Genomic DNA, 15,059 nt, shown 5'->3' with positions numbered 1-15,059 from the left:
ACCCGTGACTACTAAATACGATTAACATTTGTATTGATTGATTTATTGTAAACTCTACTGACCTAGTGGTCGTGCCGGAGTATAAACAAAAACATTTTATTTACAGTTTCTGAGGGGGTTTGCCTTGCTTGTCTGGGATGCTTAAAAGAAACAACCTTTCATTTCCTAATATTAATATCGAAATGGTTGTTAAAATGCCTGGCACAAAACATGTTTGCATAATCTGATGTTGATACGTTACCATTTCTTTCATATCTTAGATAACAGGTTAGATATATCTAAAATACACCTGCCAACATAAATAGGTAGGAATTTCTTTTTCACAATTATGACATATTGTTGCTGCTGTTCATTTTCTGGAAGGTTAACATATCTTTTATATATTAGATTCTGAATATTGTTTTTGGCTCTTCATCCAACCATTCTAAAAATACTTTAGATGCACATAAACCTCTGTATAATCTAGGTTCTTTATGTATATTGGTTGTCAGGAAATTGGTTAATTCCTCATGAAATTCGTTATCATGAATCTGTTGCATAAAATGAACTAGACGCTTTTTCGAGAACTGCCAGGTGGAACTTTTATTTATTGATTAAATTTTTTCCCTAACTTTTGATTTAAAATTAGTATTTATTTGTAATTCCTTGATTAATTTGGTGTATTTGTTCTTTACTTGGCCCTTGTAATTGCTTAAAAAACCAGTCAACTTCTGCCGCCATAGGGTTGTATCGATAAGAACGTTTGAATTTTTCCGCCATTGTTTCAGTGTTGATACAACAGATACTTGGAGGATTCAATGTAGTTTTGTAGCATTGTAATCAGCATTAGTAGAGGCTTATAAACTATAATTTATGACAATACATGCGTATTTTAATAACTTAACAGTACAGTGCATTGTATTGGAATTGTAGGTTTTAAATTGTGGTAAAGAAGCAGCGCGTATGCTCAAATCATGTAGGTTGGCGTATATTTTTTTGATGATGGCTTGAAGAAGAGGGTGGATGCCCTCGAAGGATTTAAATTAGAGACACCCATCAAGCTCTCAGCTGCCCGTATCAACACAGAGCACTTGATCATCAGGCAACACAGAGACAACCCACAAGGCAGAATGTGTTCCACATAAGTTACTTTGTAAGATATAAAATCTTACAAGAAAAATATTTTATACACAGGAGAGATTAATTAAAAATAAAGCTTCTGGTATAACAATATGGGCAGCGAAACCTTACCAGTCACAAATATTATTTAAGATAATGAGTCACTCGCTAGGGATTAAATTAGACAAGGTTACAAGAAGGGAGGGGTAAGCATGAGAAAAGACTAGTAGCAGATGGGTTACACTTCAGCTCCGAGCACACGGGAATAAACCAAAACAACGGGAACAGGTAGCAGCGGCAGTTGGTGAATAGGTGTGAAAAATTAGTGGCTCTGAAAGAACAATAGTGCGGAAGACCGAGTTTGTCAGAACATTCCTTTGATCGGTAACACCTGGAGACGAGACGGGAAGTGGATACTTGACAAATGCTCGGATTAGAATTAAAACTGGCGTCTGGCTGTCGGTGATAGCAAGTTTTGTGGATCTTATGAAGAAAAGGTGCTAAGTATAACCGGAGAGTTGCGGATATGGCGACGGACTTCAAAGAGGCAGTCTGCCTGGGAAATTTACAAATTTATTAAAATGAGAGGTTGGATCGAGCACTGAAGGGACAGCTTGGGAAAGGATAACATGGTCGAATAGGACAGAGAGAAAGGTTTGATAGAATGAGAAGATTGGTTAAGATCCAGTACTAAGGCGAGCCTGACATATGAAGGCAGTACGGGATTGAGATGAACAAAAAAAGAGAACCAGAGTGAGAGAGCGCCCTGTGAAATTTTCTTCTTGTGAATGAGTTTTTAAGAAAAGGTGGAGCGGAGAAGTGGGAGAGAGAGAAAAGTAACCAAGAAAGTAAAGGAATGGAATGATAGAAATCAGCAAAGGCAAAAGCGCCTGGAAAAAGAAGAAGCCCCTTTTGATGAAGGCATTGAGTTCCGATGTCCCAGACGGTTTGAAGCAGTCCCTGTATCGAAACTAACAGGCGGTGAAGGCAAAGTGCCAGCGTAGAGCGGACGGAGCAAGACAGAAGGAAAGATAGCAGTCATCGTAGGACCGTACGTCAAAGGCCCAGCCAGATGGAACAGTGAGTTTCAGCAAAGTAGCAGAATTGTGGCCCGCACGAAAATCCTCTGGAAGTCCTGAGATGAATGCCCTTGGCAAAGAATGATGACAGTCCCAAACAAGGAGCGGAAGGCCTCAAAACAAAGAAGTCCGATTCGAAAAATTAAGTAAGTGACTAGTTATATAGTATTCTCACTTACCCCTAAAGGACTGTAGGAACCCTAATAGCAGATTAGTAGAAGTTTAGAAAGATGTTAAGGGAAGGATGTACAAAAAGTTAAATATATATACATAAATATAGGGATAAGTCAGATGATAGTTATGGGTTTTGATTAATGTATAATTAGACATATGTAGAAAGGCAAAGGAGAGAAATTGGATATTTGTTATTAGTCAATGTCTAACATATATGCATGATATATTTTGGAAGGGAAGGGTAGAGAAATACAGAGAAAAGAATAGCCTTCTGAATGTAGCTAACCCTTGGGACAAGCATTAATCCAGAAATTTATGTTAATTGTACGATTTATCTTGATTAGAGAAAGTTTGTGAAATTAATAAATAAATCAGAAGTTAAGAGTGAAATTCCTAAATCAATTTATAAGGTAAGAATTTGGTTTATATAGGAGAAAGGGTGTTAACTGAACCTCTTAAGTATTTATTGTTCATGTGTGAAGAAAGAAGAAACTATAGCAGTTTTTTTGTAATGATATTAAGTTTGTTGTGTAGAAAGAAATAACCCTTCTAGTGTAAACCCAATGTACTAAATTGCCTATATATTTGATGCTACATAGGCAAATTTGAATAATATTAGTATGTGCTTGAGCTTTGATCACCTTATAATGTTGTATATATATGTAAATAAACTATGTTATTTATTAATTAGTGAGTTTGTCATTCTTGAGCACTCAGCCTTTCCGAAGGGAATTATACGTAATTGAGAATCCCTTGAAGCTGAAATTCTCCTGTGAATCCAAAGTCAGGTGTGTAAGTGGGGATAAAGACAAGGGGTCTATATATCTAAAGGGAACAAAACAAGACATTAAATAAGAATATTTAATAATAATATTAAATAAAATCACAAAAAAAGAAGTAAAGACTTTCCCACCCCCGACATTTGTTGTTGGTGACTCTATTGTCAGGAAAACGGGGGTAAATTTTGTGCAAAACGGATAGTTGGAACAGGAGCAGGGTATGTCTACCTGGGGCAAAAGTCCATGACGTTGTGCAGATACAATCTTTTAACATTGACACAAGACATTAATATATTTGCAGATTACTTAAGTACAGGGAAATGTTCAAAAAAGTCTCGAGTTAGGGTTAAATTTGAAAGTGTCTGCAATTCTGTTCAGACACGATAAGAAGGGGTATATGATGAGTGGCTTGCAAATTAATTTGGCTCTGAAGAGGCAGTGCATGGCTCATGGAGTAGAATTTTACTCAGCGTGGTGTGTGCTTGTTAACAGGGGAAACTGCTTTCACATCGATGGGATACACTTAAATTAAAAGTGTGCAAAAATATTTGTTAATGCATCTCGATGCAGCGTTAAGTGGGTCAAAAACTTGCTAGCTTGGGGAGAGGGATACCCAGAATATTAGATTAACAATAGCCGCACACAGAGGTGAACGTGATTCTTGCACTGCTTCTATTGGAACGAGCAGCAGCCTGGAAAGAAGGTGCTGGGGATTTCCAGGTCTGCTGGAAGTCATCGTGGAACAAGTAAATGAAGAACATGGCTGTGTTAGGATAACCAAGAGTAAGAACAGGTGCATGTATACTTGGGTGTACACCAGTGCTAGGAGTTGAATAAATAAATTTGATGAATTTGAGGTGCTGGTGAAGACATCAAAGGCAGATATTGTTGGGATATCAGGCGTGGTGTCACAAAGATATAATGAATGCAGAACTGGAATTTGGAGAGGACAATGCATACAGAAAGGACAAACAGGATAAGAGGGAGGAGGGTTATTCCTTTATTTAAGAAGTACATAAAATCTAAGGCAGTAAATCCAGCTGACATGGGTGGACACTGCAATGTTGAGCCAGTTTGGCGTGACATAATGACCCTGAAGGCTACAACGAACTATACAGAGAAGTAGAGTGGGCCAATAAATCAGAATGTCTTATTATGGGGGATTTTAACTTTCAAGCCATTGACTGGAACTTGTGGGTTGGTCACTCACACACTAGCAAGATTTTGTGGATTTTTTGATGACTGATTATCTTTAATTTTTATACTAACAATAGCTTTTTTTTATTTTTTATTTTTTGAAGTTAATATAAGAATTTCCTCCTAAAGGATTATGTATTAATATTAAGATGCTCAACGCCACGTATGCTCAACACCATGTATAATCCAACCAGAATCGGGAAATATTACTTGCATCATTTTCCTTTGCACTTCGTTCAAATCGAAATGAATTTGAAATGAATACATATCATGTTCATCTTGTTTTCAAATTTCCACTCTTAAATTTATATTAACTTCAAAACTCATTTGCCGTGAAGTTTATTTTCTGAAAATGTTATAGGATCTAATTCACCTTTTAAATTTCTAATAACTTTTAATCTACCTCCATAAGAGCTGATTCTGTTTCTTGAATTTCATTAATATTATTTGAGGAAGCTTTATGTATATTGTATCTATTACTTTTTTTCAAAATTATAATTATGTTTTACAACTTTCACATTTTTCAAATTGTATAAATTTTGTTTTTCTTTTCGGAAATAATTAATTAGCATAAAGTATGCCAATTGTTCTACGAAATAACTGCTTTTTTCTTTTATCCAGATTTCACCTTTCTGGTTTTCTCTTTCATTCATTATAAATTTCATTAAAACTTTCCTTCTTATTCCTGTATAAGTGCGAAATCGATTTTCTCTGCAAATTCATTAATACTTTCATTCTCAAGAATATATTTAACTATTTCTTAGTAATAAGTTTCTTTTTATACAATATAAAGTTAATTAAATTTTATTTAAGATTGTATAGCCTTTAAAATTATAATTCTCCAATATCTTCTGTTGATAGCAAAGGGTTTTTTTTTATCAATAAACAAAATTTTAACTGTAAATTTTCTTTAAAAATTTCCAGTTAGAATAAAAATGATTCTATTTTTTCTGGATGAACTGATTAATTTTCAGAATTGAAGAAGGTTATTATTTTTCAATAGAGATGTCGCATAATTATAATGACAGCAAGTTAGTAATTGTTTTGCTTTTTTCCCTTAGAGTTTCTTTAATTTTTGACATAAAGTGGTTCGTGATCTCATTCATTCAGATTCAAGTTTTGATAGATTGGATCCGAGTTAAAGTCAACGTAACGTTTTGTTTAATTCATTCCAATCTGTCTTATAAAGGTTTTTTCTTATTTTAGTTATATTATTTTGACCTGCAGAGAATGACCACTTTTCAGTGAACATTTGCAGGCGAGTTCCAACTCCTGGGAGTGGCCGTATTTTTGGAAGTGCTTAGGTATCAAAGTATCTGATAAATATTAGATTGTTGTGCTGCAGAATAAGTGTACTTCTTGGACACGTTTATTGTCTCTCTAACATCTCGGATGTTGGTCAGAATAATTAATTGCGCGTCTGATGTCAATTAGCTTAAGGGGCTTGGCTGCTCGGCCGTGTCCCTGGTGCTGAGTTGAGCAGGTCGGCAATGTTTATGATAAATATCTACTGTACTTCTCTAGATAAAATAGTTCCAGTATTCACATGCCTTTATCAGTTTCTTAAGAAAAGGAGAAGGAGAGACTCAGATTTCGGAATAAACTGTCGTTTACGGATATTGGATAGTGGTTGCACCATCGCAACTTAAATAGAAAGGGTGCAAGAATGTTTGCTGATGCTATCGAGGCAGTGTTAGGTGGGTCGGAAAACTGCTAGATTGGGGAGGGATACAAGGACTAATATATTAACAGTAGCCACTGGCAGAGGTGAAAGAGATTCTTGCACTGCTTCTATTGGAATGAGCAGCAGCCTGGAAAATAAGATGCAGGATATTACAGAGACTGCTGGGAATCATTGGGGTACAAGTAAACACATGGGTTGTGTTAGGGTGGCTAAGAGGAAGAGCAGATGCATGTATACTTGCGTGTACACCAATGCTAGGATTTTAGTAAATAAATTTGATGAATTTGAGTTATTGCTCAAAACATCAAAGGCAGATATTGTTGGGATTTCAGAGACGTGGTGTCACACAGATATAAGGAATGCAGAACTGGAATTGGGGGAGTACAACGTCTACAGAAAGGATAGACAGGATAGGAAGGGAGGAGGGGTTATGCTATTAGTTAAGAAACACATAAAATCCAAGGAAGTGAAGCCAGTCAACATCACTGGACAGTGCAGTGTCGAGTCAGTCTGGTGTGACATAAGCATTGGAAGATCAAAATTGAGAGTAGGAGTGTGTTATAGGCCTAATGACTCTGATGAGAATAATAAGAAACTGTACAGGGAAATAGAGTGGGCCAGTAAATCAGAGAGTCGTATAATGGGGGATTTTAATTTCCCAGATATTCACTGGAATTTGGGGGCTGGTCACTCACACACTAGCAAGGCTTTTGTGGATTTATTGGATGATTGTTTTCTACATCAGCATGTTCGGGAGGCAACTAGAGGAAGTAATACTCTTGATTTGACTATCAGTAGTGATTCTTCATGCATTAAGAATCTACAGATAAATGAACCACTAGGTGGCAGTGATCACAGTGTGCTGAAGTGGGATTTACTCAAAGAGGTAACTACCATTAGGGGTAAAGGGAAGGGGTATTGCTTTCGTAAAGGCGACTACGATGGACTGAGACAGTATTTAAAGTCTATACAGTGGGATCAACTGATGATGTTACCAACAGCAAATTCAAAATGGGAAGCATTCAAAGAACTTATCTTGCAAGCTACTAGGCTTTACATACCAACTAAGAAATATTGTTCAAGGTTTAGGCCTAAATGGATGTCAGATGAACTAATGAGGCATATGGCAGAGAAGAAAAATGCATGGGATACATACAAATTAACACGTAACACAGAAGCCTATGATAGATACAAGTTGATCTGTAACCAAGTTACAAAGGAGGTTAGGCAGGCGAAGGCAGATTACGAGAGATCCTTGGCAAGGGATGCGAAGAAAAACAGCAAAGAGTTCTTTACTTATGTAAACTCTAGAAGGAAGGAGATGAATCAGATTGGTCCACTTGATATCGATGGGTCAACTGTTGATGACCCTGCTCAGGTAGCTAACAAACTAAATGAATATTTTGCATCGACATTCACACATGAGGAGTTATTCAGCGAGGAGTATGCCAGAGGTGTATTCAACTCTAGCAGTAAGCTAGAGAATCTTGTAATAACTGAGAGTAAAGTGGAGGAGAAATTGTTGAAGATAAACACAAGAAAGGAACCTGGGGTGGATGGGATCTATCCAGTTATATTAAAGGAGGCAGCAAAGGAAGTAAGCAAACCCTTGGCCATAATTATGAGAGCTTCCTTGGACTCAGGGGAGGTACCAATGGACTGGAAATGTGCAAATGTGACCCCAATTCACAAAGGAGGATCAAAGGCTGACACAAGTAATTATAGACCTGTGAGTTTAACTTCTGTTCCCGGAAAATTAATGGAGGCACTGGTTAAAGAAGCACTGCAGGATCATCTAGACAAGACTTCAGTTATAGCTCGAACACAGCATGGTTTTGTTAAGGGGAAGTCTTGCCTGACCAATTTGATTCGATACTATGATGCAGTCAAAAAAGAATTGGATGCAGCGAATAACTTTGATATTATATACTTGGATTTTAGAAAGGCTTTTGATATTGTTACACATGGAAGACTGCTGCACAAATTGGAGCAGTGTGGCATTGGAGGCAAATTGCTGCTATGGATAAAGGGGTGGTTGAGTGGGAGAAGACAGAGAGTGGTAATCAATGCACACTGCTCATCGTGGACTAATGTTATTAGTGGAGTCCCTCAGGGTTCAGTATTGGGTCCTTTATAATTCTCTGTATTTATAAATGATATTGATGATGGTATATCAAGCTTAATGTCCAAGTTTGCAGACAATACGAAGGTTGGCAGGGTTGTCAAGGACACTACTGACACTATGCTGCTGCAACAGGATCTGGAAAGGTTGAGCAGATGGGCTGAGAGGTGGCAAATGAAGTTTAACATTGACAAATGTAAAGTACTACATATGGGAAACAGCAACCCCAGAGCAACGTATCAACTCTGTGGTACTACACTGACAGTGGTAGAGAATGAAAGGGACCTGGCGGTGGTTGTGCAGGCAGATATGAAGTTCTCTGAGCAGTGCAGACGGGCTGCAAGAGTAGCTCATGGTGTATTGTCAATGATATATAGGAATTTTTCTAGCAGGGATAAGGAGGTGATTATTCCCTTGTATAAGTCAATGGTCAGGTCACACCTAGAGTACTGTATACAGGCCTGGAGACCTCAATTCAAGAAGGATGTAGAGCTGCTGGAACGAGTACAGAGAAGGGCAACGAGATTAGTGAATGGAACAAAGGGGTGCTCTTACGAAGAAAGGCTTAAGTTTTGCGAATTACAGTGTCTGGAGACTAGGCACCAGCGAGGTGATCTGATAGAGGTGTACAAAGCCTTGAATGGTTTGAGCATGCTCAATGCTGATGGGATTCTTCCTCTTGCTCAGAATAATAACCTGAGAGGGCATAAGTTCAAATTGAGGAAAGACAGATGTAGGATAGATGTGCGGAAATTTGCCTTTAGCCAGCAGGTGGTTGGTAGGTGGAACAGACTTCCATCCCTTGTCGTGGAAGTTGATAGCCTAAATAAGTTTAAGGCTCAGCTGGACAGGTATTTCGAACGAACAGAGGGGTGAAGTGGAAGTGGTTATTTTTTATTTATTTATTTTACTTTATTTTTTTTTTTTTTTTTGGCTGATGCTGAATAAGCTTGCTTTCTTGCATCAAATGCCTCTACTAATGCTAATGCTAATCGCTGATATGTGTTAAGTGCCGTTTTGCTCTTCAGCGTAAAGAGTTGAATCACTTACAGTTTTGTGTGAGCTACTGTATGTTTTGTGTGACGTTATCGAATCAAGGTTGATCGTTGCTTGAGTGTATAAATCGGTTTGTGTCATTATTGAAGATTTATTTGTTTTAAGATTTAAGAACATGAGCGCAGAAAGGACTCTCCCTTGTTATATGCCATAAAAACCCCTAAACAACAACAACAACCCTTATACTCCTACATTGATTTGCAAGGTATAGTGGAACATGTAGACATGTATGGCATGTTATGTAGGATGGCACCTGAACGTCAGTTCAACTCCGCCTTGGTACATTGTGATGAATACAGAGCTCTTTAAAAAAAAAAAAAAAAACAGAGCTCGGGGTGTAGTTTGAATTCTCGATTGTAATGTGGGCAAAATCAATAACTTTCACTGTTCTTCAATAATGAAAGGAGAATGCGAGAAGGTCGCCATTTCTCCTGAAGGAGTGCAGTAGGTTGAGAAGGGCTGTGGTATCTAGACGATCATAAATATCTTTAATATCAGCATACACAAATGTTATACTCCTAAAAATTTGTCGTGTTGATCTCTTTGGGAAGTGGAACTTCGTTGGTTTCTGGGGCATGAGTTGGCTTAATATTGCAAGGAGACTCTTTTATAAGAGTTTGAGAAGGGTGGAAGCAGTTGAAATTGGTCCGAAACATTTCGAGAATATTGGCTCTGTTACTTCTGACAGTGGGACCGCCGAGTATTCGTTCCATATGGTGGGGAAGGGGCAAGGAATACTCGCGTGGAGAGGACTGAGTTGTAAAATGGAGAGTAGTGTATCTACTCTCCATTTTACAACTAATTTTACAACATTTTACAACTACTCTCCATTTTACAAACCATGATGCTAGGGACTGAGGTACTGAATGATAAATGAGATACCATGTTTTGTTAGGTGCAGTTTGGTGTACTCCGGGAATGGACCAAACTGCACCATCTAACTATCTCAACAGCCAAGAAAAGTTCAATCCTACTAAAAGGGACCCTTGATACTCGACAGCCTCCGCAAATCAAAGTCAATGGAGCGGCTATCAAATTGCAGACACAACTGAAGTACTTGGGGATTGTACTAGATAAAAACCTATGCTGCACCCCACACCTGAAGCACCCTAGAACAAAAATTAGAAAACAACGGCACTTATAGCCAGAATAACGCGAGGGACCTCTTTTTTTTAGACCCCAGTCTAAAAAAAGAGGTCCCTCACCCTCTTATATAAATCAATCTTCATCCCAGCCGTGACATATGCTGTGGGGGGTGTGGTACACTAAGGCAAATACGGCAGTGAACAAAAGAAAGCTTGAATCTATTCAACGCTCCATATTACTTACTACTACCAGAGCTTGTACTGTCAGATTCCAGGTCCTGGCTGGATCCCTTCCCCTAGGGGAACAAGTTCCTCTTCCCCCCCTCCGGGGGAAGGGGTTAAAAGGTACCTCGCTAGTGCTGAGTAGAGAGCGCAAGCTCCACTGCTTGAGGATCATCTACTCTATCGGCCCTTACTTCATTTTCCTCCCCCAGCCTTCAGTCTCCCTACCCTTCTTTCACTTTACATCGCGTCTGCCCTACCCTCCAAATTTAATTAACACCGAAATTCTTGCCCGACCCCTTCTTAGGCCTCAAAGCTTGATATTTCCAGCACATAATCCCATCTAGAGAAATTTCTAAAGTTATCGGCAGAATAGACCGCATTCATCTTTTACTTCTTAGGTCCTTGCCACTGAAATCTCAGGAAAGCAGGTGTCAGAACCTGCCAGAGTAGATTTGTCTTAATGGTACACCCGGTCAACCTCCCCGTGGCTGGGAATGGTAACGTCGGGTCCCACCAGGGGCCCTACGGCTTACAGACCGGATGAACAATCGGCACAACACACTACATATCACATGATCCATACACTTTTAAAATCTCTGGCTTTGACAGTGTACTCACTCGATACATAGAACATATCAAACGCTTACCAATTTAGCAAACTTGTTAAAAGACATCGCCTGTGAAGGGGCCTCCAAATCTGTACGCCTGTCTCCCAGGACCAAGAACTGGTTTACCAGCGACGCAAAACTCGCCTTCATCATGAAACAGAAACTATACAGGAAATGGCAAAAAACACGGGATCTAGCCGACTACCAACTCTATAAAAAACATCGGGCACGCTTCCTACGCATTCGGAGAAAGGCGCAGAATGACTGGATTGCACACAGAATGAAACTTGGGAAAAGAATCTTCACCAACAAGAATCAACAGTCCCCCATGTCCACTGACACCTTCCTTGCATGGGCTAACTCGCTCGCAACTAAGCCCCTATCTGCCCCAAACCCCTTTATTCGGGTTAATCCACCAGCTAACCAGACATCACTGGATAAAATAGCCATCACAAAGGAACGCCTTACTGAGGTCATCAACAGTCTTCCCAACAAGTCTACCACTGGCCCGGATGGATTCCCTATTTTCATGGTTAAACTGTGCAGTGTATATATCATTGATCTCTTGCTTGATGCATTCAATTCCGTCCTCGTAACAGGAGTTTACCCTGCTATCTGGAACACATATTATGTTTCTCCAGTTCCAAAAAAGTCTAACCCAAAATTGCCTAATGACTACAGACCAATTTCTGTAGGATGCACTTTTCTCAAAATCTTGGAAAAAGTCATACTTCCTGCTCTCATCCATCACATGTTCGGCCACAAACCTCCATACCTCCATAGTGTACTACCTGGACGTTCCACGATCACCAACTTCTTGGACACACTGTTCAGAATTGAAAGTACCTTAAGCAACAAAGAGCAACTGGATATTGTGTTTCTCGACATTAAGGCGGCCTTTGACAATCTGTCCACCCATGCATTATGTACCATACTGTGCAACTATTTCAAAATATTGTGTTTCTCGACATTAAGGCGGCCTTTGACAATCTGTCCACCCATGCATTATGTACCATACTGTGCAACTATTTCAAAATCTCTGGCAACATCTTAGTTCTCCTTAGGAAACTCCTCCAGTCCAGGATCCTATGGATCAGAAATCAAAACCATAATCACCACATTCTCTGCTCCAGAGGGCTCCCCCAAGGGGGCGTTCTCTCTGCCACCCTCTTCGCCGCATCTTTAGAACCCTTCCTATCAAACCGTACTAATTTTACCACCTACGCAGATGATATTAAGTTCTTCGTCATCACAAAATGCCCCCAGTCTCTCCAGTCAATTACTGTGAGCTCCAACCGACAGCTACATGAACTGGAAAACTACCTTCATGCGATTGGGCTCTCCATTAATAAAGAGAAAACTGCACAACTCTCTATCACCAAGAAGAAAAATAACAACGATGTGGACATCATTATTGCGAATTCTCCAGTTAAAAAAGTCACCCAACATAAAGATTTGGGTATCATCTGGGACAAAGACCTCACCTTCTTGCCTCACTTTAATGCCACTCGAACGAAAACATATTCGGCTTTATGGGCAGTAAAACAAGAGATCTCCAACTTCCATAACCCGGACCTTATCATCAAATACATTCTTCGTTGTATTTTCCCAATTCCATTATATGCCTCGACTATATGGTCCTCAGCACCCTCATCATACCAAGCCAGGTTCCTCTCCCTGGAATTCTGGATCTTGAAATGGCTAAATAGGGTTGCCCGGCTAACACCTACAATCTCAAAATCTGTTCTGGTCACCAATCTTAATACGCTTCCTTGGAAGTATCACATCATCTCTAGGAACCTTCTGACCCTCTCTCAGCTTCTATCCGGAAAACTGAGGTCACCCGATATTTGGGATATCATCGCCAGACCGTCCGACAGGAGAAGATGCCAGTCCAACACCTCCCCATACAGATCGAAGCTGCGTAGCATGTCCTCCCTGGACAACATGTTTCCACATAACTCCTTCCAAATATTTAATAGATTAGCCATAGACGCTGAGAAACTTTGCAAGGACAGAACCTACAGATCTTCCATTCTTGCAGACATGTATGCCTTAGTCATGGTCTAGGTGGACTCTCTGTGATACCGCAATATCCACGCTTCGATGTATCCGGATGCACTTTTATTTGTAACTTTATGTTTTTGTACTTGTTGTAACTTTATGTTTTTGTACTTGTTGTAACTTTATGTTTTTGTACTTGTTGTAACTTTATGTTTTTGTACTTGTTGTAACTTTATGTTTTTGTATTTGTTATAACTTTATGTTTTTGTATTTGTTATAACTTTATGTTTTTGTATCTTCACCAGTGGCTGTTTAAGGCCGATTGTATCTGGCTCTGTATGCAATGCATATGTCTGTATTTTATGTTTTTTCTCTGTATATAACTCATGTCCTCTAGCTGCATAGCTGTAAAAGGACATTTCTTCGGAAATAAATTGATAATAATAATAATAATAATAATAATAATAATAATATACGGAGATGGGAGAAATCCCAGGAGCCGTTAGACCCTCAACATACCTATAGCTATTTTGTCCCACAGTGCTGGATGAACAGTGGGAGTTCACAGAATTTTTGTCTAGTGATAGATCACCAGACAGCAACTAGACAACAGAGATATTAATAAGAGCAAACTCAGTATTAGAGGAATGATATTCTAGGAGTGGCGTTAGTTTGGAATCTGGCAATGTGGCTCGTTCAGCTAACCTGATCAAGATTTGAAGAAACGTTCTGTGTTCGTGTCTAGATAAAGCAGCTTCTTTGTTTCTTCATTGTCGATGTTTGAAACATCATTAATAAGAGCAAAATTTGAGGATAGCTCTTGTTTTCGAATAGTTGATTCTATCTTCGTTAAAATCCCCGCAGCATAGAGGAGTAGCAGAGGGGTTTAAGTTTACCAGCTATCTACCCAGTGGCTTCATCGATGGTAGCGGTATCTGGTGCTGGAGGGGGTTTAAAGTGCTGCTACATCAATTGAGCAACACAGAGTTTTACTGTCATGAGTATTGCTTTATAGAGTGGGGAGATACTATATCTGGCACTACTGTTACCTATACCATTATACACACCATTTACCATTAATTCCGTATCCTGTACGTTTAACACTGTTAACAACAATTGTCAACTTTTACAGGTTGAAAACACTTGAGGACCACCTACAAACGTCCGAGGGCCATATTCCACCAGTTTGACATGTCTCTTTGTAGACATGCCAGCTTGTTGTAGAAATTATAAAAACATTTTAGGTAGGTAAATAGGCTGTATTCTGCGCAGGCTGTGTCTTAACAACTATGTTGTTTCCTACAGAAAGCACTATTCCCCATCTCCACTTCTTATTCCACATTCCCTAGAGGTCATGCTTGTTAAAAGGTGTGTGTGAGTGCTGTTAAGTTAGCCAGAAGACAGCAAAACGTTGGGATCAGCGATCAGACGTGCCTCAAATTTAGGTTATATGTAAATTTAGCGTTCGAGTTTTCCGAGAGCCATTTTGTTAGCGATTTTCTTCTGGCAAACTGCCACTTACTGTATCACGTGATCCGCCACTGATTGCCAGGTTGTTAAAACACTCGTGCCTGCCATGGCTTGATAGCAACCGAAGCTTTGTAAACATTTCTCAGATCGTTCCAAGGTCATTATTTCAGTATTTCCTCGTAAACCATAAGCATTCCACAATTGCCACACGACTTCAATTTACGAGAGGGTGTGCAGATCACGTCCCTTGTCATATGAATGCAACAGCACGTCTGACAATCAGGCACTGAAATCTTTACAGATAAGTTGAGTCATCGTCAGTCAGTTCTTCTCCTATCACGAGTCGTCATTTTGATTATATTCAAGAGTTGAAATCTCTACTCCACGTTTTCAAGAAGAATCGCTTTCCACCTGGCCCGAGGTACAGCAGCAACCACACTACACGAATGAGGGAAATCGTAGCAACTTCCAATAACAC

General features: G+C 39.3%; 1 protein-coding gene across 3 annotated transcripts in view; it reads right to left on the bottom strand.

Moving 5' to 3' along the window:
• LOC150083828 (stomatin-like) overlaps positions 1-15,059 on the bottom strand; it is a 206,827-nt gene that overhangs the window by 85,364 nt on the left and 106,404 nt on the right. The window lies entirely within an intron of this gene.

This window comes from Mastigoproctus giganteus, chromosome 6 (assembly GCF_048544385.1).
Source record: "Mastigoproctus giganteus isolate SK-2022 chromosome 6, ASM4854438v1, whole genome shotgun sequence".
In the NCBI taxonomy this organism is placed as follows: domain Eukaryota; kingdom Metazoa; phylum Arthropoda; class Arachnida; order Uropygi; family Thelyphonidae; genus Mastigoproctus; species Mastigoproctus giganteus.
This window is presented reverse-complemented; position numbering and strand designations above follow the sequence as displayed.